This window comes from Zingiber officinale, chromosome 10B (genome assembly GCF_018446385.1).
Source record: "Zingiber officinale cultivar Zhangliang chromosome 10B, Zo_v1.1, whole genome shotgun sequence".
In the NCBI taxonomy this organism is placed as follows: Eukaryota; Viridiplantae; Streptophyta; class Magnoliopsida; order Zingiberales; family Zingiberaceae; genus Zingiber; species Zingiber officinale.
The window spans coordinates 79,722,431-79,732,718 of NC_056005.1; the positions used below are offsets into that span (position 1 = coordinate 79,722,431).

General features: G+C 42.8%; 1 long non-coding RNA gene and 1 pseudogene across 2 annotated transcripts; both read left to right on the forward strand.

Moving 5' to 3' along the window:
* The first annotated feature begins 325 nt into the window (after positions 1 to 325).
* On the forward strand, positions 326 to 907 carry LOC122029800 (annotated as a pseudogene).
* Positions 908 to 2,886: 1,979 nt separating this feature from the next.
* Positions 2,887 to 3,974, forward strand: LOC122030177. Of its 2 annotated transcripts, XR_006125336.1 has the most exons (4): positions 2,887 to 2,941; positions 3,016 to 3,075; positions 3,175 to 3,242; positions 3,685 to 3,974. It is a non-coding gene; the product is annotated as an uncharacterized LOC122030177 (long non-coding RNA). The 2 variants fall into 2 exon arrangements; XR_006125335.1 differs by lacking the exons at positions 2,887 to 2,941; positions 3,016 to 3,075 and having other exon boundaries at positions 3,111 to 3,242.
* The last annotated feature ends 6,314 nt before the right edge of the window (positions 3,975 to 10,288 follow it).

Genomic DNA, 10,288 nt, shown 5'->3' on the forward strand with positions numbered 1-10,288 from the left:
AAACTGTTGTCTATTTATATTTTTTGGGGGCTACGACAACGGTTTTTAAAGGCTACGACAACGGTTTTTTAAAAACTGTTGTCTATGTGCGCTTCTTTCACCGCTTTTTCCCCTTCGCCATTTTTTGCTGCGGTGTTTTTTCTTTCCCTCTCCCCGAAATTTTTTGCCGTCGTATTCCATCCCTTTACCTTCTCGATCCAAGCCCCTTCTCCTTTCCTCTCCAAGACCTAAACTCGTCGCCCCTTCTTTGCCCCGCCTCCTCCCTTCTGTCGTCCGCTTCCACCGCTTCGTTTCCACTACCACTCTGCACCTCTGACTGCACACTCGTAGGTCCTCCCTCTTCCCCCGCCTCTTCACCTCTTCCGCCTCTGCCCCTGTCGTCACAACCACCATCTCCGTCGGAGACAATCTTCCTGACGCCAACCTCTCCTACTTTGGCTCCGATGGGGAGCTCCAGACCGTCACCATCTCTGATCTCACCAAGAGCAAGAAAGCCATCTTCTTCACCGTCCCGAGGCCTTTACGCCGACGTGCTCGCAAAAGCACCTCCCTGGATTTGTGGAAAAGGATGGGGAGCTGCATGCCAAAGGCGTGGACACCATTGCCTGCATCTCGGTCAACGACGCTTCCGTGATGCATGCCTGGAAGAAGGATCTCAACATTAGGGACGAGGTATTGCTACTCTTCGACGGAAACAGGGAGGTTTTGCTACTCGCACGAACCCCCGAGACGCTCCCAGAAGAAACCAATGTTTAATCATCATGGCGTATAAAGGGCGAAGGGAGAACACGCCTTCTCTCCTCGCCCGGAGACTTCGATCTGTTTTCATTGTTCGCCGAGAGAGAGATAGAGAAGAGAGAGAGATGGATGCGTTCTTCCAATCCCGATCTCAGTCCCATGGCGGATGGACTCGGAATTCCTTCAAAAATTTCGGTCAGATCCCTTCGAATGTTCAAAATCATATGATGCTGGTACGGATCGACGCCTTTTCCCCTCTTTGTCCCCCTTATTTGATAGTTGTCTTAAAGATCGGTTGTGTGTCTTTCGATATCGAATTAATTTGGTGATTTTCCCCTTTTTTTTTCCCCCTTTTTTGGTTTCTTAGGGTTTGCTCTAGTTCTTGTGGGAAATTATGATCTGTTTTCTGACTTCTCGATTGGGGTTGTGATCCAGGTTTACTTGACGCTATGTTGCGCGCTCGCGGCATCAGCGGCTGGAGCTTATCTCCACATTTTGATGAACATTGGCGGATTTTTGACGATGATGGGTTGCTTTGGTAGCATCATGTGTCTGCTTTCCATGCCTCCATATGAAGAGGTGAGCTCTTCTTCATGATCTTCTGAAGAGAAGATAAAAATGTTTTTTTTTCCTTTTGTTCATCTGTTCTCTCTTGCAACAGAAGAAGAGGTTTGGGCTTCTGATTGCCGCATCTGCTTTCGAGGGGGCTTCCATTGGCCCTTTGATTGAGCTTGCCATTGAGTTCGACTCCAGGTACTTTTTTTTATTTGTTAGTGTATGTAGCCTGATTATTTATTTATTTATTTCCTTTCAAGAAATCCTTTGCTTTGTATGCAGCAAGTTTACTTATATATGATAAGTTGCTAGACCCGCTCAAGATATCTGATTAGTTGTAAATTATGTGAGTTGTATAAGTTGCTACAGGTTAAATAATGGGTAAAGACATTCAAATGGATTTACCTTCCCTCTTTTTCTTTTTTGGTGCGTATTACTTGAATGTGGTACATGCAAAGAGTGCCTACTATAATGTTCAAGTTCCCAAAACTGTGTTTGTGCTCATTAGAAGTTTGATAATTTGTAGTAACATTGTTATGGTTTGGCTGAATTTAAGTGGTTCAATGATTAAAATTTGGTATTATTGTCCTTGTACCAGACATCTTCAATTCGTCTTTATAGTAGATCCATACAAAAGTTATGTCCTATAAGATTGTACAGAGTAACATTGAACTCCAGTTACCGTTTGCTTGTACTTGAAAAAATTACCAAAGAAAAAAAGGGAAAAAGATTATTTAAAACAAAGAATTATTTGAAATATATATATATATATATATATATATATATATATATATATATATATATATATATATGCCCAAGTTACTGAGGATTCTCGACTTGCACCTTATTAGAATTTTGTAATATATAGTCTATGCTAAGGCTATCTTTTTTGTTTGATACTTGTTCCGAATTGGATAGGGTTGTTGTCTTCTATTACAGAATTTTGGTTTCTTATTCTTAGCATCAATAGTCACACTGTAACTATTTGTCAATGATTGTTATGTTTTATACATATAGAATTCTTCTGAAACCTTTAACAACAAGTGATTTAGTAGCAACATCTTGAGTTGGGAAAGCCACTGCTAGATTGATACTCATGTTGATATTTCTATTAAACTGTAGGTTGATTATGCTTGCACCCCTGAAGAGGTTCAACAACATTTTCAGTCGTGTGGTACTGTTAACAGAGTCACCATTCTCACTGACAGAAACGTTCAGCCAAAGGGTTTTGCTTATGTCGAATTCTTGGAAGTTGAGGCAATCCAAGAAGCCTTTTGGTTGCATGAGTCTGAGCTTCATGGTCATCCAATCAAGGTTTGTCTATTTAATCTCAAGTATTTTTCTTACCAGCACACTTTTAAATTCTTATTAACAGCAACGTTGGTTTTTCTAACAACAAGATGAATGCTTTGTTTCAGGTTGCCGCCAAACGAACCAATGTTCCAGGGCTGAAGCAGTTCCATCCTCTGCGACATAATCCCTACCCGATGTATTCATATAGAAGGCCTCACATGCCATCCTGATGTCGAGTTTGTGGACAAAGAAGCAGTCGCAGTTACCATCTCGGAAGGTAACTTTCTACAATGGACCAAGCTCTACAGACTTCATAAATGTCCATGACATTTTTCTTGAATGTGATCATGATTCAGTAAGCTTCCATAAGATAATATAGTGTTGTTTGATCAAAGATTTTGATGCATTACTTTTACTGCCTTTGTTTAGATCATATACCTTGGGAAGTCTGTTGAACCAACAATATATGATCTTTTGGGTGATCAAGAGGTTTGTAATCTGGAATTTTCTGAAAACTTTGTAATATCTTCTTTCTTCTATGCTTCTTGGTTATTTTGGAATCTTTCTGCCACAATTTTGCAATGCAAGGTTGAAATCTGCTTGTTGAAAAATGGAAAACCATCATGGACGAAGAAGTTTCTTTGCTCCAAAGTCAGGTCTGTCTTCATTGCTGTCACATACAACTCATGCAGAAGTGTGAATTAATTTTTTTGTATTGTGGTTGATATATTTTTCCTGTTCATGTTGGGTTAGGTTATATTTTTCTTTGCCAACCATTTTTTGGACCTCAGAGATATATTGTATATTTTCTATAACAATCTTGCCAAAAGATAAGGGTCTTGGTATAATGAAGCTTGATGTCAATTGGTATTTAGCCAATAAATTAAAAATGTCATAAGATTCAATTCACTTTAAATTTATGCTTGTGTATGGTTGACTCTGATGAGATTTAGAAAATTGATGACTTTTTAAATATCTTTGATATCCATATAACAACAGTTTAACAATTATACTGCTTGTTTTGGGTGGTACAACAACTTATCGATGTATAGTTGCCTTGCTGCATCCTTACTATCTTGATTATATTTGGTTTGTCAGGTTGTTGTGTCTTAAGACTGGCTCGAGGTGACAAAATATGCTGGATTGGTCTGTGCTTAGGCCCGTCAAGAATTAATTCAAGATATGTTTAAGGTCTGGCAAGATTCTCAGCAAGGAACTCTTACTGGTGGCATGATAAAGTATGAAAATGCAATCCTACATGACATGAACCACCATCACAAGTTTCTAGTCTTTTGGCTATTGTTCATTAGTTGCAAATGGAGTTTATTTGTTTATTTGTATTGGGATAAATTTTATTTGAATATGAGACATGTTTTTTCTTTTGTGATTGTAATTCTTGTATAAGTAACATTTTGAATGATATTGATGTGGGGAATATTCTTTCTTGATTATGATTCTTTATTATATATTTAAATTGAAATATGATATATTGATATTAAAAGATAATAATTCAAAAGACAACAGTTTAAAATTGTTATTGTTGTCTATCACACTCAAAGACAACGGTTAAAAACCGTTGTCGTAGCTCCAAAACCGATTGTAACTGCAGTAAAAATGCTCTAAATAACAACGGTTTTAAACCGTTGTCATTTCATTCAAAGACAACGGTTTAAAACCGTTGCAAAACTGTTGTCTTTTCACTCTAAGACAACAGTTTAAAACCGTTGTCGTAGCCCCCCACTTTTAACAACACTGCCAATTACAACGGTTTTAAAGGGTCTACGACAACGATTTTTAACCGTTGTCTTTTAATATTTTTGTTGTAGTGGTACTTAGTTGGATTGTCTATGATTGTGTTTTCCTATATGATCTTTATGTTGATTTTATTTAGTTATACCACTAAACCATGAGAGTAGGTAGCATAGGGTTTGTGTGGTAGATTGGATTAAATATGCTGATTATACATACCTGTGTAGTTTATACACTTGATTATTATGTGTTATAGGAGTTCTATGATAGACGGTCAAATTGCATGTAGTGGATGTATATTTGTCCAGATGATGATTATTGTGAGTTTTTAGTAGATTATACCCGAGTGGTTAGGCGTACGTGTCTGATTGGTTTATTGGAGGTATTTTGTCGATTTAATCTGAGTTGTGGTATGAGCATATGTGTTCGGTGTAAGATTCGAGGTATCTTGTGGATTATATTTGATTTATGGGTACACTTGTGTCTATTAGGCTTTATTGAAAGTATTAAGTGATTATACTCATTTGGTATGTGTTGTGAGTATCATTGGAGGTGTATTGTCGATTATACCTACGTTGATTTTTGCACACGTGTTCGGTATGTATTGTTGGAGGTATCATACTGAATATACCTGAGTTGTGTGTGTGTGTTTGGTGTATAATAATTGGAGGATTATGTTGATTATACCTATGTTGTGTGTGCACGTGTGCCCGGTGTATTGTTGGTAGCATCATGATGATTCTACCTATGTTGAATGTAGAATGTTGAGTGTCTACATTATGTTATTGGTTGTATTACCCTGTCAACTAATTCTCCTATTAGTGGGTGACCAATCCACTGGGATGATGATAGAGTTGACTATGGATTTGATTGCTTACTGGGTTGTTACACCCTAGGCTACTCATAGTGATCTGTGGTAGAGAGATCTCGTGCAGTTTCTAGCTGGATAGTTAGGTGCCTTGGGCACTTATGTATTGGTTGTGGTGGAACGTTGCTCCCACACATGTTATGGATTGTCTATGGTGGAGCGTTACTCCCACATATTGCAGATTGCTTGTAGCGGAGCATTACTCCCATATTTATTGCAGATACATATTTCGGATTATTTGTGGTGGAGCGTTGCTCCCACATATGGAGGATTTCTTGTGGTAGAGCGTTGCTCCCACATATGTGGTATTTCGTGTGATGGAGCGTTGCTCTCACACTGGCGGATCTATTATTTGATTTATATCGTTGGTGATCAGATTTCCTGACTTATTGTCGGGGATCTTATGGTTGAGGATGCTTGATTTACGAACATTATATGTCTTGGTTTTACCATTAAGGCTTGCGGAGCCTTAGATGTTTTCAGGGACTCGATGATTTTGGTATTCCTAGGATGTTTGGATCGGTTTCCATTGTCTTTGTTGACGATGTTGTGATCTATTTCGGATCCGAGGTGAGTCACATACACCATCTTCGCATAGTTCTAGAGACGTTTCGACGGAAACGTCTATATGTGAAGATCAGTAGTGTGTATTTTGGTTATCTTCTGTGAGATGTTTGAGACACACAGTCACCAGTAGGAGTATACCGTGGTTCCACAGGAGATAGAGGTTGTTACCGTTGGGAGTAGACGAAGTCTATAGAGGAGGCTCGCAACTTCCTTTGTGTGGCTCGATATTTCCGGAGATGCGTTGAGGGTTTCTCTCGGATTGTCATGCCATTGACACGCCTGACCAGGAAAGGCGTGAAGTTTACATTGTCCGAAGATTGCGAGACCAGCTTCCAGGAGCTGAAGCGGAGACTAGTGTCCGCTCCGATTTTTTGTTTTACCTTCTGAAGAGGACGAATTCGTGCTCTATACCGACACATCTCTACAGGGTTTAGGTGTTGTTTTGATGCAACACGACAGGGTAGTCTCCTACTTCTCGGCAGTTGAAGGAGCATGAGGAGAACTACCCAGTACATGACTTGTGGCTGATCGCCATTATTTTTGCCTTGAAGATTTGGCAGTGTTATCTGTACGGTGTTACATTTGAGATTCTCACTAACCATAAGAGTCTCAAATAGCTGTTCACTTAGAAAGAAACTTAATATCAGACTGAGGAGATAGATGGAATTTCTGAAGGATTACGATTGTACCATTAGCTATCACTCGGGAAAAAGCTAATGTGGTTGCCGATGCATTTAGCCGGAAGTCTAGAGGGACTTTGGCTTGCCACCGAGTTGTGGTTACGGACTTGATTCAGGGATTCTCCGAATTGGGCCTTGAGGAGCAGGGACGGACAGAGCAGGGTATTCTTGTTACCATGGTTGCTCAGTCATCGATCAGGACGAGGATCCGAGAGGCCAAGCTGGTGATCACCATTTGCAATTTATAGGCAGCCAGATAGTTGTCGGGCAGCAGACCGAGTTCACATGAGACGAGGAGGGTATTTTATACTTCCGAGGCAGATTATGCGTACCTCAGTCTTATCCGGTCTTACAGGAGCTACTTCAGGAGGCTCATCGCTCTCGATTTGTGGTCCACCCAGGTGGGACCGCATGTATCGAGATTTGAGGCATTCCTATAGGTGGAACGGTATGAAGAAAGACATCGCGTAATTTGTAGCGAGAGGTCTTATCTGTCAGCAGGTGAAGGCAGAGCACCAGATACCTGCCGGATTATTTTAGCGGATTCCTATTCCTGAGTGGAAATGGGAACATATTACCATGTACTTTGTGGTGAGTCTGCCTAGGACGCGACGAGGCTATGACGCGATTTGGGTAATCGTTGATCGATTAACCAAATCCGCGCATTTCTTAGCGATCCGGAAGACTGATTCCCTGGATCAATTGACAGATCTGTATTGCCGGGAGATCATCAGATTTCATGGTGTCCCTTGACTATTATTTCGGATAGAGACCCCGGTTCACGTCTCGATTCTGGCAGAGTCTGCAACAGGCCTTGGGCACTCAGCTCCAGTTTTCCATCCGCAAACAGATGGACCAGTCAGAGCGGACCATTCAGACTATAGAGGACTTGCTGAGGTCATGTGTATTAGATTTTGGAGGCAGTTAAGAGGACCATTTATCATTAGTAGAGTTCGCCTACAACAACAGCTTTCATTCGGGTATCCAAATGACACCGTTTGAGGCATTGTATGGTAGGTTTTATCGGACACTCACCCTCTGGGATGAGGTTGGGAAGGCCTAGTTGTTGGGACCTCATAGAGCTCAGCAAGACACAGAGTTGGGTCGTATTATTGGATAGAGGATGTTAGAGGCGCAGGACCACCAGAAGAGTTATGCTGATCGGAGACGCAGACCCTGGAGTTCTCTACTGGCGACCATGTTCTACGGGTCTCATTCACGAAAGGGATGAAGAGATTTGACCTCAGAGATAAGCTAGCTCCGCGATACATTGGACCTTTCCAGATCCTGGAGAGGATTGGAGCAGTAGCTTATCGGCTGGCACTACCACCATCCCTAGCAGGCGTTCATGATGTATTCCACGTATCTATGCTGAGGAGATACGTAGCCGACCCAGTATATGTGCTGACAGATATCTCAGTTCCAGTTCAGCCTGACGTCACTTATGAGAAGATTCCGGTATGGATTCTAGACTGGAAAGAGCGTCAGTTGCGGAACAAGACTATCCGGCTGGTTAAAGTCAGATGCCAACATCATTTGGACGAGGAGGTTACTTGGGAGCTAGAGGATACTATCCGTGCTCGATATCCCCATTTTTTCACTTGAGGTATGTGATTTAATTTATCGTTCAGTATGTTGGTGCAGGAAGCATCCGACGATCGAACCTAAGTTTTGATAATGGCAAAGGGATTCAAAGTTAAGATTCTCTATTATCTAACATGTTGAATGAGTGTTTCAGGAAAGTCCTAACTGCGGTTAGGCAGGTGAAAACCCTAGGGGGTGGTAACCCTAGGTCCTAGGGGGTGGTAACCCTAGGTGGAGAAAAGTCCTAGCTGCGATTAGACAAAGGGAAAAACCCTAGGGGGTGGTAACCCTTGGTCATAGGGGGTGGTAACCCTATGCGGAAAGTCTTGGCAGGTCGATGACTTCAGGCAAAAGTCCTAGGGGGTGGTAACCCTAGGTGGAAAGTCCTGGTGTCGCGAACCAGGTGAAAGACTGGACTGGCCGGGAAGCGGATGTCCAGCAGAAAGTCCGGAAGCGTCGAGTGCTGAGCAAAAGTCCAGTCGATCTGGAGGATCGACTGGCAACAGGTAAATCTCCTGAGTGGAGTAGGTGAGGACGCGTTCCTCGTAGAGGGAACAGTAGGCGTCGGGTCGACCTAGGGTTTCCGGTCGGAAATCCGAAGTCAGACTCGGACAGTCCTGAGACTGTCTATACTTCATTTATCATATTTATTGTGTTATGTGCTAACTTTGTGTTGCAAGGTAGTGTTTGGGACTAACGTATCTTGCAGGTGCAAAGGAGCAACCTAAAGCCTCGGATGAACAGTGTCCGAGGCGCCTTCATGGAGCTTGGAGGCGCCTCGGGTGCAAGGCTGGAGCTGGCTGCGAGAAGCTGTTCAAGGCGCCTTGATGAATAGTAGAAGGAGCCTTGAACAGATGAAGGCGCCCTGTGAACAGTGGAAGGCGCCTTGAATCTGTGATAAGATTCGACCAGTTCACTCCTCATCGCCGCCTTGAACACTATTTATAAGGGGGTTCGACCAGCAGCTTTGTTCAACGAATTCCAAGTCTTCTTTCTTCAACGTGCTGCTCCGAAAGACTCCCGGAAGTGCTGCTACAAGTCTCCGACGACCCAGAGCTCCAAGATTTCTCTTTTCGTCGTCGGTATAGATCTCTTTTATCGCATTTCTTGTAATACTTAGTTTGTAATAATCGAGCTTATAGTTGTTGCCCATCGGAAGCAATCAAGGATCGCGGGCCTTCGAGTAGGAGTCGCCTTAGGCTCCGAACGAAGTAAAAATCTCATGCGTCTTTGTGTGTATGTTTTTATTCCGCTGCATTAACTCTTACGCTTTTTATGATTCCGATACGAACGAAATAGCCGCGAGCGCTATTCACCCCCCCTCTAGCGCGTCTCGATCCAACACAGTATTTATACTTTATATATGTTGTTAGTACTTGCTGATGGTAGATAACGAAATTTGGGGACCAAATTTTTATTAGTGAAGGAGAATGTAAAATATTGAAAAAATGGCGAAGAATAATAAGGGCATTTTTGGAATTTTTAGAAATTTTTCGGAAAATATTCGGAGTTCGTATGGACGAGTTAACGGGGATAAAAATAGGGCCCCAGAAAGCCTGTTTAGGCTACCCCATTTAAGCGAGGAAAAGTTATTTTTCTTTTCCTTTTTATTTTCTCTTTTTCTTTTATTCTTATTCCTTTTCTCCGCCGACCCGTGCCGAGCCGTTCCCCATGCCTTCTCCCCCTCGCGACCATTCTTCCCTAACCGGCCGTTTCCTCCTCCCATGCGTGCATAAGCTCGGGACCAAGAGAAGTCGACATTTCTTTTTTCCCTCTCCGCGGCCGAGTAACCTTCCTTGTGCCCTAGCTAGCCGCGAGCTGATTCTCCTCTTGTGTGTCGACGCCGCCTCCCTTCTTCCTCCCTATCTCAAGCATCGACGATGCGCGAGCATCGCCGATCGAGCCTTTCCTTCGATCACCGAGCAGAGCCCTTCTCTCTGCTCTAGCGCCGTCCTCCTTCTCGTCTCTGCCCGACGACGCCACCCGAGCCCTCATGGCGAATTTGCCCTAGCCGACGCTGTGCCCTAGTTTGTGTTCACCGCCGAGACTCCTCTTTGCCCTAGCCGACTTCACCCTCGCCCCTCTCAACCGATTGTCGGCCGCAACCCACAGTGCGCCTCCGATCGACGTCGGCCATCAGGTTCTGCCGAGCCCTAGATTTCCACTGCTGGGTTCTTTCTTCATCCATCGCAGCAACCACTTCAGCTTTGGGTAAGATTGATCTATATAAGAGTTAATTTGAGTATATGACTTG